General features: G+C 41.3%; 1 protein-coding gene across 2 annotated transcripts in view; it reads right to left on the bottom strand.

Annotated features, from left to right (window-relative positions):
- Nucleotides 1-16,377, bottom strand: part of LOC147020748 (BDNF/NT-3 growth factors receptor-like) — a 576,920-nt gene that overhangs the window by 330,667 nt on the left and 229,876 nt on the right. The window lies entirely within an intron of this gene.

The raw sequence follows: 16,377 nt of genomic DNA, 5'->3' as shown, positions 1-16,377 counted from the left end.
GACAGGATGTACTGTTTGTGGAATTTTGTGGAATTTGAGAGAAAAAAAGTGAAATGCTTAAGATGTAAGCTTTTTTTCTTTAAAAAGTATGATGTTGGCCAAATCAGGAATCCTCTTTTATTTCAGTTTCGAGGTTTACAGACTAAAAGGGGCCAAAGGTTATAGTCTGTCAGTTTAACCAGAAGAAGTGCAGACGCCAAGAAAAGCAGACAAGACTGAAAGCATAGAATATGGTTTTTAATGATTTAATCTAAGAGATATATCAGTAATAACATGCTATGAGTAAGAAGATTGGTGATATGGCAATATTTTTCTCATTCTCAAAAATTGTATAAAATTCATAAACTCATGCGTATAAAAATATAGCTTTCTTCTTGAACTTTATCATCATCTAAGACTTGTCAAGAATGTTAAGTCAAGTCAAGAAAAGGTTTTTTTGGGATTGGTTTAAAATTTTAACCAATTAGATTATCTTAAATGTGGCCTTCTAGTGGGACAATGCAGTGCCAAAAATTCACCGAATTGTGCACGTTTGGTTAAAAGTCCCAAACTTTGCATGATTGAACGACATGACCAGTTGGTCAAAACTGCATTTTGGCCAAATTGAAATTCATTTAAAATGGCCGCCATTTTTTGATATAGCCTCCAAAATCTTCGCAAAATCACCCCAACGCTTTTGAATAGTCTTTCCGATTGCCAAACGTTTTAGTTAACACGCAAAACCAAACTCGGTGGTGTAATGATTGGAGGATCCAGTCTTAGTCTGGGAGATCGGCGGTTTGAATCCTGGCCGAGACATACCAAGGACTTTGAAAATGGTACGTGCTGCTTCCTTGCTTGATGCTCATACTATAAAAAGGGTAGAGCACAGACAAACAATCATAGGTTGGCAACTATAGTGCAATTAAAACTTGGCAGGCTTCTAGTAATTTAAATGCTGATCAATATTATATATCTGAACCAATGCAGATTTCGTTCAAAATGGCCACTGATTTTCAAAATGGCTGCCACATAACCTTAAGAGTCAGCATAAATCAGTGTTATGTATTAAAAAGTCGAGTTAATGAGAAAACCGAATTCTGTGACAGTTCTCATATGCTGCTTAAATAATTATATTGGAACTGAAATATCTGAATTTTTTTTTTCTTAACTATTTAACCCTTTTGTAGTATGCCTGGTGTTGGCTTAATGGTAAGGGCTGTTGGCTTTGGATCCTTGGGTCCTAAATTCAAATCTTGCTCAGCTGTTGAATTAATACCAGGTGAGGTTAACTCGACCTGTCATCCTTCCGAGGTCGGCAAAATGAGTGCCAGCATGCTGGTATACTGTCGGAGTGGCAACCCGTCCAGGAATGTGCCCAATAGCCGAGCAGACTGCTTAAGCAGCACCAACGCTCTGCACAGAGTATGGTCCCAATCTCCTCCTCCTTTTGTAGAGTGGTGCGAGATATTTCACATGATACATGGCATGTGCTGCCATATCAGCTGAGCTGAACTTGGCCAGGAGCATAGTCAATGTCATTTTAAGAAAAAAACACTTTTTTCTCAAATTTGCTTGTAGGTTAAATCCACAAACCCTGTGAAGTTTGCCGGGACTTCTTTCAAAGAAAAAAAAATGGAGAATCTTCCTTGGAGACTATGCCGATTAAGCTTCACAGGTTCTTCAGCTCCATCTGTTGTTCATTTCTTGGTTCTGTAATTTTAGATTGCCGAATATATCTTGGCAGGATTTGCGCCACTTATCTCGTATTATCTTAAATGTTACAGATAATCAACCATCTGCAGAAAGGGTGGAAACATCATTATTCATAGGCAGGAATATTAATTTGCAAAATTGTTTGAGGTTCCTGGCCAAACTGTCATACCCAGAAGTCAAATCTCTTTGGCTGGAACTTGCTGGACACTGGAGAGTTTCTGGGGTTACAGTCTGAGACATTTCGCATATCGTATTCAGTTTTGCATATCTCATAAAATGTGTAAAACTACTCAAGAGAAGCTTCGAGTGCATATTTTGATGAAATTGTAATAAAATCAATCCAACATTTTAGGAAAGCATATTAAGATTCCAAAAAGAAAAACATGGATGTAAGCAATTGTATTTTGGTAATCACAGCATAAAAGGAAAACAGCTGCTCAGAGAGAAAAGTGGAAAAATCTTATTATTCATGCATATTATTAGATTTCTCTTGTTCAGTAAACCCCACAAAAAAGCTGCAGTAATAACTATATGTAGAAGGAAATACAAGGAAAAACAGACACAGTAAAAGGCAATTGAGCCTGATCTCCATCCACTCTGTGCCATCATGCCAACAAGCATCACACCATGAAAATAAATTCTTCCACAATTCAGAACATTGTCATGCACCGTCATGGCTATGTGTATAATACTGTTTCACAATCGTAATCCACATGGGCATGATGATACATAACATAACAAATGGGAAAATGGTAGTGGAGTTTACACACACACACACACACACACACACACACACACACACACACACACACACACACACACACACACACACACACACACACACACACACACACACACACACACACACACACACACACACACACACACACACACAATGTTCTACAAAAATCAGTGCATCCTGAGAATGTACCTGCTGAGACGAGAAGGAGGTTGCGGCCTGATGGAACTCAACCAACTGCATAGAATGACATCTGTTGGACTGGCTGAGTAGGTGAAAAGTTCAACAAACTACAGAACCCAATTCGTATGCAAATACGAAGAAAGCAAACCAGAGAAGGTATACCCAACCCACCAAGCAAAATTTTTCCAAAGACAGGTGCAAACAGAAGATGCCACGCATGAAACCGAAACAGCAACGAATACAGCCTCAATGATTGCAAAACAGATAAAACAGAAAATATATAACGAAATATCAACAGATATACACCGCCAACTGGGAGAACGACAAAAGAGTAGGAAGATAGAAACAAAAAAAGAGTGAGACAGACTGGGCATAGACAAAGAAGGCTCATTGGAATGGCGAACAAGAGGTCAGTTCAACTGGGATGGAGAACGAGTCGATAAAAATACCCAAGATCAAGGACATGACACGAATGGCTTTAAGAAAACCGAGCAAGGTCGCAAGGTAGAAAAGGAAAGCACGAGCCACCTCCTATCGGGATGTAAAAATTTCAATATCCCAGTTCCAGAAAACTCGTGGAAACATGAAGCAAAAGCGATCATTGAAAACAAGAAAGTCACGCTCATGTATGACCTGATGATCCCATCGAGTGTGAACATTATTAAAAAAAAAAGCATTGCAACCAGATATAATACTTAGGTACAAAAACGTCAAGATGGCATTGCTAATTGAGATGTCAGAACCCGGTGATTTTGGCTGAAACAATGCAGAAATCAAGAAAATGACCAAATACCAGGATCGCAAAAATGAAGTGAAAAGGTCTTCGAAACTGAGGACCACTGGAATTGTAGCAGTGATCATTGGAGCAACGGGAATGATAAAGAAGAACATAATGGAGATCTTCAAAAAACATCCCTGAAAACATTACATTAAAGTCTTAAATATCACGGCTTTACCTTCCACGGTTTCGACCATTCACGGGCGCGTCTCCTCTGTATGTATTCCTGTTCAGTTATATCGTGGCACTTAATTTTGACCATTCGTAATTTTTTTAAGCATGAAGCCGCTTCGATATGTGGGTATGGTCCTTCCTTCAATCCAACCGTGAAAAATGAAGAAGAATCTTTCTAACCCACCATGTTTAATTCTAAAGAGTTATAAAGTGTAATTCTAAAGGGTTCCAAATGGTTATTCTAAAGGGTTCTAAAGCGTAATTCTAAAGGGCTCCAAATGGTAATTCTAACGGGTTCTAAAGGGTAATTCTAAAGGGTTCTAAAGGGTAATTCTAAAGGGTTCCAAATGGTAATTCTAACGGGTTCTAAAGGGTAATTCTAAAGGGTTCCAAATGGTAATTCTAACGGGTTCTAAAGGGTAATTCTAAAGGGTTCTAAAGGGTAATTCTAAAGGGTTCCAAATGGTAATTCTCGAGGTTCTAAAGGGTAATTCAAAAGGGTAATTCAAAAGGGTTCTAAAGGGTAGTTCTAAAAGGTTCTAAAGGGTAATTCCAAAGGGTTCTAAAGGGTAGTTATAAAAAGGTTCGAAAGGGTAATTCCAAGGGGTTCTAAAGGGTAATTCTAAAGGGTTCTAAAGGGTAATTCTGAAGGGTTCCAAATGGTAATTCTAATGGATTCTAAAGGGTAATTCTAAAGGGTTGTAAAGGGTAATTCTAAAGGGTTCCAAATGGTAATTCTAATGGGTTCTAAAGGGTAATTCTAATGGGTTCCAAATGGTAATTCTAACAGGTTCTAAAGGGTAATTCTAAAGGGTTCCAAATGGTAATTCTAATGGGTTCTAAAGGGTAATTCTAAAGGGTTCCAAATGATAATTCTAACGGGTTCTAAAGGGTAATTCTAATGGATAACTCGAATGGCTAATTCTAATGTTTATGGAGCTGCAGAAGGATTTACAAAGGAAACATCAAAAAATTACAAAGGGACACAATTGAAGAAATTAATGGGGGAGAAATGGTGGAGGCTTGAGACACATTACAGAAGAGAGGGGCCACATTTTATCTGCTTCAAGGCAGGAAACTTTTACAGGATCTAAGGCTCATCGTGGAGCTGCCACACACACACACACACACATGGCCATCCGGACGAATACACGAGACACAACACGGAACACAGATGAGACAAACACAGCCACTGAGCTCTGAGGAAGTGGCATTACTTTCCCAGGGCACTCTGCGTACCAGCAGCATCACAACAATGGTGCCGCCTTTCTCACCACACTCAGCCGGACATTTTCTGAGGAATTTCCTCCTCCCCATGGATGCCAACCTATGGGGATTGTCTGTGCTCTATCCTATTAAATGCTGAATGTCAAGCAAGGAAGCAGCACCCACCATTTTTAAAGTCGTTGGAATGACTCGGCCATGGTATGAACCGCCGAACTCCCAGACTCGGTGTGGAGGCTCTAATCATTACCCCACCAATTTTGGGGATGACTTTACACCACAACTTCATTGTAAAACTGATATTTATTTATTTTACATGCTTATTTCAACTGCGATATATTTATTTTGGCTGCTATCCACCTGCCTCTGTTGGGCGTCATGTCTCGGGCACAGGCTCCCCCGTTTGTCTAACAAGCGACAGAGATTGATACTGGAGGCATGGCACATCAAGAGCTGAGAAGGTGGTCTAACTGGGCAGACTGTGGACATACTCAGACAATACACACCTCTGATACAAATGGCAAAAACTGGATGGAGCAAAAGCAACTGGACAAGGACAGCAAAAAACAGCCCTCGGTCCCCAAAACCACACCCATGCATGCACAATACATTACAGAGACTCCACCGATCACGCAATCCACACGTCATCACGTCCAACCCGGACATGTACCCAGCCATGTTCGTGCCCTGGAAACACAAAAACAACAACAAGCACACACACCCACTCACCCCCACACAAACAATACCAGATGACAAGTAAATAAAAAGAGCAGAGGAGCCCATTGATAATGCATTTCTACATTTATTCATTAAAGTTTGGCAAAATAAAAACAATCCTCAATTGACTTTGCATACCGGCACATGACCCAAAATGAATGGTAGCCTCAGGAATAAAAGCAGACACGTGCTGAGACATGGGGTCTATTGGTCTGAGGAAGATCGCTGCGAAGCAGGTGAAGCGTTGCCTGAGACCGGGTCTGCTATTGCTTGTTTATTACTTAAATTAACAGAGATCTCGTTACTTTTTTGGTTAGAAGCAGCCTGACATTGGCTTAGCAGTTGGGGTGGGTGGCTTGGGATCCTAAGGTCCTGAGTTTGAGCCCTGTTGACCGCTGAATTAACCCCAGGTGGGATTGACTCAGCCTGTCACCCTTCTGAATTTGGCAAAATGAACACCCTTGTACTGATAATAGGGGCACTGCATCAGTGGCATAGCTGCATCCCTAACCAATGATGCAACCGGCAGCCTCAACGCTGCACGTGAGTGTGTGTGTGTGTGTGTGTGTGTGTGTGTGTGTGTGTGTGTGTGTGTGTGTGTGTGTGTGTGTGTGTGTGTGTGTGTGTGTTTGTGCGTGCATGTGTTTGGTGAGCAGCAGCTTTTTCTTATTATAAATATCATCCCTGACTGATCACCATATTTGCTATACATCCTCATCAGTTGTCTGTACAATGGCAGTACCATGGTGTATTTGAAATTACATTGTAAACCATAGGTCCCTTTTGTGATGTACAAGCATCGATTGTGGAATGACAGTCCTGCGGGTATAGCTACGACACGAAGTCGTGCACTTTCTACAATGATTGTCGTTGCTGTGGCATCCACAAATCCTCATCACATATGCAACAAGTACAAACTTCTTTGATTTAAATATCATGACCCTTTTAATGGATTCGAAGATTTTAATTGTGTAACTTATAACGTGGTCAGAGACTTCTTAGGCAGCAGCAACGCTCTGCACAGAGTATGGCCCCAATGGATGGATGGGAGACGGTGCTGATTGTTCAGACCTATCGACAATTATTCCTGAATATTTTAGCTGTTATCATTTGCGCAAAAAATCTCCATTCAAAAGATAGTCTCTCCAGCCATTGTTTCTCCTTAATCCTCTAATTTTACACTTAGTTATGTTAAATTCCATCTCATTCAACATTCCCAAAAAGACATCCAAATATCCACAGATTAGATGTTCTTCCATTGATTTGATTTGTCTTATGCTGGAGCTTTGGGTCATCTGCAAATCAAGATAACTTAACACCTAAATAAGTCCACTGTTTCCTAATATAAATCTTGACATAGCTTGAGTATTTGTTTCACATTGAAAAAGGCAATTATGCATCTGTTCAACTCTCACGAATATACCCATCAAAGATGGGTGATGGGATTTGATAGGATGGGTGGGTCATAGAGCGACAAAACAATGACAACAATCCCATTGAGGAATGGTACTGGGACTGCCACCCACCAAGCTGTTATACTCCATCACGTTATACTGTCATTTTTGATTAAACGTCGGTAGACACCCTTTCTCAGCGAATTTTGATGTGCTGAATCAGGAAATTTGGCAAACTTCGCCAAATTTGGAGGTTTAAGTAGATCCGATCAGAAAAACAAAAGGTCCGTAAAAACAATACTCTACCTGAAACAGCACATTTGAAGACCCCTTTCACAGAGAAAGGGAGCCAACATGTTTTGAGCCTAATTCAGGGTTGCTAATCCAATATATGAGCTTGCAAAGGTGAAGTTTGGGGTTAAGTACTGTCGGTGAAGTTATGAAAAATAATGCATTTATTCTTTATTGGCAAAGGCACCAAGTGACGAAGAATATATTTATTCATCATGTTGAAGCAGTCATCAGCATGCTGCCTACATTACCAGGCAGAAGTACTTGGCAGCTTTGTCTTTCGGCGTTTACAGCGAAGGGTATGGTATCTTGAACGACAAGAGCAAGACACTATTTCGCGACAATCTTCTGGGATGGAGGCAAGAGTCATCAGAATCGGTCAAAGACCTGAGTCATCCCGTGTGCACCACAATCCGCTACCATCTGGAAGATGTGGCGCTGGAAGGCGAGCATCCTTCCATACCATGGATTGGTAATGCACACGCTGTATGTGCAGGTATTGGGAATCAATGGTTGGGGTAACTTTTCTAGATGGCTGGATTTTGTAAACATGATAGTCAGGGTGTCGACGGGTGTTTGCTGAAACATGATAGCAGGGTGTCGACTAAATCATCATTGGCCTTGCCATTCAGGGTCGAGTCAGTCAAAAAGTTTGTATGCATACATTACGCACACAAACTTCTCGACCGACTTAAGCTTCCTCGGCATCAGGTTTCCTTTTCCCAAATCACCTAGTAGATCATAGTGATGGAGAAATGTTTTCCAAGCTAGCCGCTTGTTGTGAGCACAGATGTACGATGTTGTATCACACCCGGTAAGAGCATGGAATGGCAGAAGTGCACTGGTAGCCCTGGGTGGGAGCTAATGATAGACAGCATCAGCGGGTATATATTTTCTCTCATTGGCAGTTCTAGTCATCATCTCGAGGTGCTCACAATTCACATGGCTGAAATGCGATACCAGTGGAAGAAGAACATCTGCATCCTGTGATGATATAACGAACCAGCTGTTCGGCATGTAGAACGAGCCGTGTATCAACTTCCTCATGTGTTGCCCTAAATGTGATGATGTTCGTGGCTGCAATAAATAACTTGACTGCCTGTTCATCTGCAAATCCACTGGCGATGACAATTTCTTTGTCACTTGGTGCATTTGCCAGTCTTTCTTCTGACAGGAATCGGGCAAGGTCTGCCTTGTTTTCAGATAAGGCAACAAAGTTTAACCAGGAATTTGGACATGAACATCTCTTCCTTCAATCACATGTCGTATTGGTCATGGGAGCGCAATTCACCTTTGCCGCTTGGCTGCTTTGATAGATTTACACACACACACACACACACACACACACACACACACACACACACACACACACACACACACACACACACACACACACACACACCAGTCAATAAAACATCTATGCACCCGAATGACAAGCCCGACTGTAAGAAAGGCGTTATGAAAACATCTGCTAAAGCACAAAATGTCTTTGAACCACTTGGTTTGCCAATGGAGACAACTCTTGCTTCTCCACATTTCACCAGATATGCAGATTTACCACGAAGATCAAACATTTCAGGGCATTCGATGTCAGAAATCAGTATGTCAGCTACCATGGATTTGTTCCCTGTTCTCAGGCTGTCATTCATCTGCGCAAGAGCAAGTGGTACAAGCATTAGTTGTATCCATTTGTTGGTCATGCTTTCTGGAATTTCGCAGAGACTGATTTTTCTCACTTGCAAGATATTTTGTGGCAATATTTTGCAGCACAGTTGGATTCCCATCAGATGTGAATACTTGGAAACACTTCAGTGTTGAGACGAATGATTGCTCATCTGTGTTGTCTCGCTACTATCTACCTGGCATTGCCGAATTGTGAATGGCTATGTCACTGGGGTGTATAAGATGCATCTCATGGGTATCTGCTGCAATGTGGGACTTCAGATTTTAGGAGAGAGCTCAATGATTTAGAGCAGAGGTTGTATTTGTGATGCCAACTATGTCTCCTGCTTTCTTCCCTGTTCCATTGATCCACTCAACTTGGTTGACTTGACGGGAATATCGTTTAATGACAAAGTTCCCCTGCTTGCCAAGTCTGCCAATAGTTCTGCTGGTAACATAGTCATCTCTGCCAGGTATACAGGACCCCATCTACCATCACTGTAATAGTCATATCTCAGAAGGAATGGCAACATGCAAGTAAAGGAGTGTAGGTGCATGTCCCAAATCCCATCACGCTCGGCTCATGTGAACTATGGCTCGGCGATATCTCGATATCATCGGCTCGATACGATATTGAAAAAATATCGTGAACATGACACGACATTTTTCAAACTACCGATATAGCGGCACATTCTATAATGGAAAAAGTGGTGCGTGGTATTGTAAACTGAAGATTTTGAGACGTATTTGCATTGATTTAGTAAGAATATCGACATGAAGGACTCGTTTATTCATTGCACGATAGTCTCAGTAAAAAACAAACAAACAAGAAATACGCAACACCATTCTCTCTTGCCTTTCACGCCAATTGGGAGAAAACGTCGTCCCATCTCAATTGCCAGTTTTCCTGCCTCATCATCGTGGTCTTCCGTTGTGGATCCTGAGCCTGTGCCTGAGGTGGAGGGGGACTATTTGCACCAGTAAAATCACTATATGTGAACTCCAGCTCAGACCGCATACAGGAAAGCTTTTATAAAGATGGTAAAATGCGCATACAAAAATCGCTGCCATCAGAGTGTCGAACACCAAAGTCAAACACAACAATCATCCCCCTCACTCCCTCCACCATCGCGGTCAATGCACATTTTCATCCCCACATGCACCCATCGTAAAGAAAGAACAAACTTTGAAGAAATAGAAGAGCACAGGATGGGTTGAGTACTTACGAGGCCTAGCCTAGTGCTAGACGCAATGCCATAATGACGTCCCAGACATAAAATCATAATGACGTCCCAGCAAAAAGAACATGACGGACAGAGGGATAGATGGACGGAGAAATCCAGTGACTTTAATATACAGTATAGATGAAGTCCGACGTTGGGCCACAGCGGCTTCTTCACCACTCTGGGAAATTCCAATTAATGTTCCAAAATACCCGTTCATAAGATGTTGTATTTGTGTGACAATGAGACAAACAATGCTTTCAATGAGGCAACACAAAAGAGTTTACATTAATTTCAGGACAGATTACATGGCAATAAACTGATATATCTTTGAGCCATTTGTGCATTGCATCATCAAAGAGTTATATAAGTATCAATAGTGTGTTCCCCCACGTCCCCAAACGCCAGCTATCGCCCACTAGGTTGTCATGCTGTAAAAGCATCAGTGATTGCACAATGTCGATATATCGCTAAATTGTCGATACTTGGAGGGACGATAATAATCAACCAGCAAAAATATCAATATCGCCCAGCCCAATTGTGAACATGAGCAGTATTGATACCATTTCCATTTGTCCTCATCAGAAAGAGAAGTTGGCGTTCTCTTCTCCATTTCCCTCAAGAAAGGCTTCCATCGCAGTGCTGAATAATGTAAAATCATCTATCTATAATTCCAGCAATGTGTGTGTGTGTGTGTGTGTGTGTGTGTGTGTGTGTGTGTGTGTGTGTGTGTGTGTGTGTGTGTGTGTGTGTGTGTGTGTGTGTCTGTGACCGCTGTTTCTCGACAACCACTGGTCCGATCTAATTGAAACTTGCCAGGTATATTGCTAGGGACCTGAGGATGTGCCTTTTCAAGGTTTGATATTAATCGGACAAGTGTTTCCCAAGTTATGGCCATTTATTTACCAAACCAATGACACGACACGATGTTGCGTGGGCGTGGCCGATGGGGGAAGGGAACCTCAGCCGCGTTCCCCATTACGGGTTACAACGTACGGGCTTCCGGATAATGATGACTTCGTGTATTCTAATAATTTCTCGATTTCTTATACGCATTTATAGATAAACACAATGCCCCAAGTTATGATCGTTTTCATATTAGACGGTGCATAAATTTCGGTAACATCAGAGTGCTGGTATCCTCCGAACCAGGAAGTAATTTTTTTTCTCTCTCTTCTCTTCTCTTTTTGTTTTTCCTTGCCACGACATTGCAAAAAGGTAAAATACGTTGGCGCTGATTGAATAATTGGATATTAAAACTAAATTGCGAATAATCGTAACTGCAAATAATATGCGAACTTCTGGGCCACGCACGTACGGGCACGCGAGAGCTAAGAAACGGCCTGTGTGGTTGCTGTTTGTTGCTCGCGGTTTGAATATTTTTATTTTTATTTTTTTTTTACGGGCACGTACTAGTAAGGATAAAAAGGATAAGCTTGCCTCCACAAATAGAAAACAAAGTAATGATGTCTTGCGCAGTCAATTCATATTTATATACCCAAAGAGGATGATGTAGGAAAGAGGAAATGTCAAAAGGAGGTAATCCATAACAATCAATGTCAGTGTGTGTCAATGTATGTGTGTCTCCTCCACAACTCCAAAACCATGAAACCAAGTGGCCCAAAAGTTTGCATGCATACCAAGAAAGCTCCAAGGGAGTGCATGAATGAAAACTGGGTGTTTGAGTGAATTTAAACACCACTTTTGGAAATAATTTTGGGGGTGCTCATCACAAAATAAAACAACAACAAAATAAGCCTAACCAAAATGGCAGCATGCCATCTTGGTCAGGCCTCTGTCACATCGCAAGGGTTCTTAAGCTGCCATTTTGTTCGGCCTGCTCAAAAATGCCTTGCCTTGTAACCACAATGACCTCTCACAGAATAAATAAAGGATATAATCGAAATATGTCTTCAGATTTGAGGATCACATCTCCTGGACTAAATAAGTGTCGAAATCGGGAGTGAAATCTGCAAATTTGAAGAAATTAGTGATTCTCATAACTAAGTGTATTTATGGAAACAAGGCCATTATCCCTCCTTCTGCAATGTCGTCTTTAATACATACTTCCATAGAATAGTGTTACTCAATTGGGACCTGCGATACTTGTAGGAAACCCAAATATTTGAACCATGTGTTTTTCAAATTCCCTCCATATGACCGACCATAATGAGTATTTCAAAGTATGAAAGAGGTGGGGATTGGCGCGTCTGATCGGCCAAACATTTTTGGCCATTTGAACCAGAAGTATTCCTGAATCTTCAAGGCGGTTCTGAGATATTTTAAAGAGAGCGAGAAATCAATGTAGTATTATGGATTTACTTAAAGGATCCTTCATTCACTTTCATTATGTCTGGGCGTGTGGCGTATATAGGGTATCGTGGATCTGAAAACGCCATGAAACTTAAAAAGAAGGAGATCCCCCTTCTCCATATTCAGCGAAGTGATGGGTAGAATTTGTTAGCGACAAGTGGTATTTTCAGAGAGAACTGCGGTGCGCCACCACGGTGTTTACACACGTCTTTTATAACGCAGCAGTGGTGAGTGAGCGACGTGGTAAAGTGAAGTGAACGACAAAGTATTACACATGCAGTTCAGTCACCTGTACTATTGTGAGTGTGTGCCACTTCAGTGTTAATTCTTGGGCAAAAAAAAAACAATAATAAGTGTGTGTCTGTGTGTGTGTGTGTGTGTGTGTGTGTGTGTGTGTGTGTGTGTGTGTGTGTGTGTGTGTGTGTGTGTGTGTGTGTGTGTGTGTGTGTGTGCGTGCGTGCATGTGCAGTCCCGTGCTACAGTACAGTGATAATTCATGGGCAAAGAAAGTAAAATAACTTTATAAAAGGCGTGGCCACATATAACACCATTGACTTCAACTGAATACTTTTATTCTGCTATTTAAACCCCTATTTTAGTTCTGTTGCAGCTTATAACACTGCCGTGATTTCCTCCATGTGAGGTACATTTCCTCATGTGTGTGATCCCAAACAAAATTGTGTGTGAAGTAATTTTCTAAAATGTCACTGCGTATGACGTCATTGAATTTAATTAAATACTTCTATTCCATGACGTTGTGTAAAATAATTATATTTGTGGGAGTCTGGAGGGAGGGGCAGGGGTGGGGTAGGAGTCGTGAGGGAGGGGAAGGGGGTGGGGTGGGAATCCAGAGGGAGGAGAAGGGGTGGGGTGGGAGGAAAGAGGAAAAGGGGTGGGGTGGGAGTCCGGAGGGAGGGCATGGCTGGGAGGAGGCAGGGGAAGGGGTGGGGAGAGACCCAGCATTGTCAGGCAATACTGGTTACCTGTGCTTGTAAAGAACAAGTGGAAAACAGATTTGGTGTAAAGTCAGCAAAGACTCCCCACAAGTATGCTGAAGCAAATGCATATTAAAGTGAAAAGTGGAAAACAAAGGGGAACTAAAATCAGCAACGACATTCCTGCTGATGTCCTCATTCAGTGGACTGGCTTGGTGGACTTACTCAGTCCAAATATCATGCAAAGTAAGCACATATGTAAAACAATGAACCAAAACTAGTGGGGTCTTTTAGGACCCCAGACAGAATTTGCTTGTAACTCTGTGCAGCAAGATGGAATCTTTAAACATCACACAAATTTATGGCACATATAGATAAACAGACTAATCCATGAAATACATTGTGTTACTAATACAGAAATGACAACACATCAAAATTTCGGCCTGGGGGCTGCAAAGACTGGGAGCATGAGGGGCCAATTTCATTTTTCAATTTTGAAGGTCAAGGACTAAAAAGCGAGCTTGGTGTCCTCATTCTTTGGATTTATTACTCCCAGAATATGCCAGAAATATATCTTACCAACTTCTACTCAAAAATGACCTGAAAGTATCATTTGTTGCAATCTCATCTCATCAAGAAGGATAATTGCAAGGCTGTTAAATATGGACACAAATTTGGAGACAATCTATAAAACAGTGAGGGACGACAGATACAGGACAGACAGGCATAATCCGTATATTTCTATAATTACTTTAGCTTGTAAACTTCCATGTAGAAACGTATCAAAAGCTTTCTGAAAAGTTAGTTATATCAAATCAACTCAACCCAACTTGTCATCTCTTCAAAAATACCAAAATTCAGCAATGCTCTGGATGTAGGTATTTATTTATTTATTTATTAATCTGTGAATGTCTGAACCTTTTGAATCAAAAACCACTTGGCCGATTGAAAAAATACATTTGCATATGTATTCAGCATCCCCAGATTCAGGTTGAGGGAATGAAATACCTACACAACACCCTACCCCCATCCAACGACGGCGGGGAGACTACGAACAATTTTCACCTGTAAATGCATGGCATAGTGCGAGTGGTTTAACGACTAAGCCTTGCCAAAAAGGGGATATCGACACCATTGTTCACTCCCAGAGGGAGTGGGTAGCACTAGTTCTAGTAAATTAGTGAAGAATGACTTGAAATGAAAATACGAAACCTTTTAAATAAAATGTTGTACTCCTTTTCAATAATATCTAACCTCAATTATTAGTTTAAACTCTGTGGCCTTTAATTCACTCCATAATTAATGGTCTTAATTAAACTATTTATGAGGGTGAATTAATCGAATGCATAATAATATTGGTGACTTTAATCAAACTATTCAATATACCTGCCAGCACCGTCCTGATCCTGGGCTGGTGCTGGAGCTTTGCTCCTCTCAAATCTCAACTGTTTATGAACATCCGTTGTACTAACTACTTGTCTCCTTTCTCAAAAACCTGATGGTACCTTGATAAATCTACCTCTTGAATATGCTCATCCTCCATCCCTTCCCTCACTTTGAATGGTATCACAGTCAAACGGAAGACCAAACACTGCATCCGAGTCATCAGAAGGAAGAGGAAGAAGTAAACAGCAAAGAAGGAGTCATCAGGAGGAACCTGGATATAATTTGGGCTACAGCCGCTACTCCACTACCCAGCTGATTCTGCTCATGGGAAGGCCGAAAGCCTCAATTCTGTGTTTGCTTCCAAATCTTGTGTCCATAACACCTCGTTCTCTTGACCCAACCAACGCACGCTGCTCCTGAACTCTGACTTTTTCAGCTGAGAAGGTGGAGAAATTTCTGACAACCCTCAAATCTGATTCTACAACTGGACCAGATACTTTGGAAAGTATTAAAAACATCAACGCACATGTCCTAAAAACCTGCTCTGCTGCTATTGTACATCCTCCTTCTGCCTTGTTCACCCTATCATTTGCCAGAGGTCATCTTCCATTTGCGTGGATGTCAGCCAACATCAACCGCATTACATAAACTGGGTGCAAAAACCGATCCCCTTAATTGCAGGCCGATCTAGCTTACTTCCCATTATCAGCAAGATCATGGACCTAATGGCAATCATTATAATTGACATCAAATCCTACCTTTTCTCCAACGACCTAATCTCAATCGATCAGTTTGGATTCAGACCCAGTCATCCCCTTGGACATGCTACTTCTGCTTTCCCAATAAGAACGGCACTCAGTAGAGTGCAAACCTCCGCCAGGCTGAACAGTTTACATTTTGTATCCCAAAGACGGGCCGGATCTGCATCCGGACTTGAACCAAAATCTAATCGGATTGCTATTGTCACCGAACCAACTCATCCACCTAGTTGTGTCATAACTCATCCACAACTTTTTGAAATATCGTGCCATCTATCCTTTTTGGCCACATCTCTCAATGGTGAAGAATCACATAAGAATTCTCGTCTCCGGATCCGGATTCGGATCTTCACCGAAATCGAATCAATTCTTCCTCGTCACTCACCCAACTTGTCCACCAAGTCCTGTCTGAATCCGTCTCCAACTTTTCGAGATATCGTGCTATATATCCAGAATCATGATCTTTTCTACCCCATTAACCCTCTCCAAGTCCACCTCTTTCCAGTTTTTCCTTCCACTTCTGTGATTGAGAGTTTATGGCTGCATCCATCTTATTCACCCGATGTGTGCATCTTCCTCCATTTTGTCCCTAAACTCAATTGTTCGGATGTCGCCAACCTTCATTCTGTTACATCCTCTTCCATTCTGTGTTCGAGCTTCTCCATGAGCCTCAACACCACATACAAGAGTCTCTAAATCCTTAACAGTCTCTCTTAATATTCCAACAGTAAAGGAAAATTTGTCATTGCGCTATCGAATGTTTGTATGGTAATAAGAAGGGTTTTTTTTTTAAAAAATTCTTGCATTAACTCAAAGAAGCGAAAAGTATTTTGTGGCAGTATACATGTAATCATGTATTTCTATAGACTACATGATGAGGATTCATGAATGTGATTTTGGCTACA

The sequence above is a fragment of the Eptatretus burgeri genome, chromosome 9 (genome assembly GCF_056783735.1).
Source record: "Eptatretus burgeri isolate ZD-2024b chromosome 9, Ebu_testis_v1, whole genome shotgun sequence".
NCBI classification, from domain to species: Eukaryota; Metazoa; Chordata; class Myxini; order Myxiniformes; family Myxinidae; genus Eptatretus; species Eptatretus burgeri.
The sequence above is the reverse complement of the archived record's forward strand: the minus strand, read 5'-3'. Positions and strand labels throughout refer to the sequence as shown.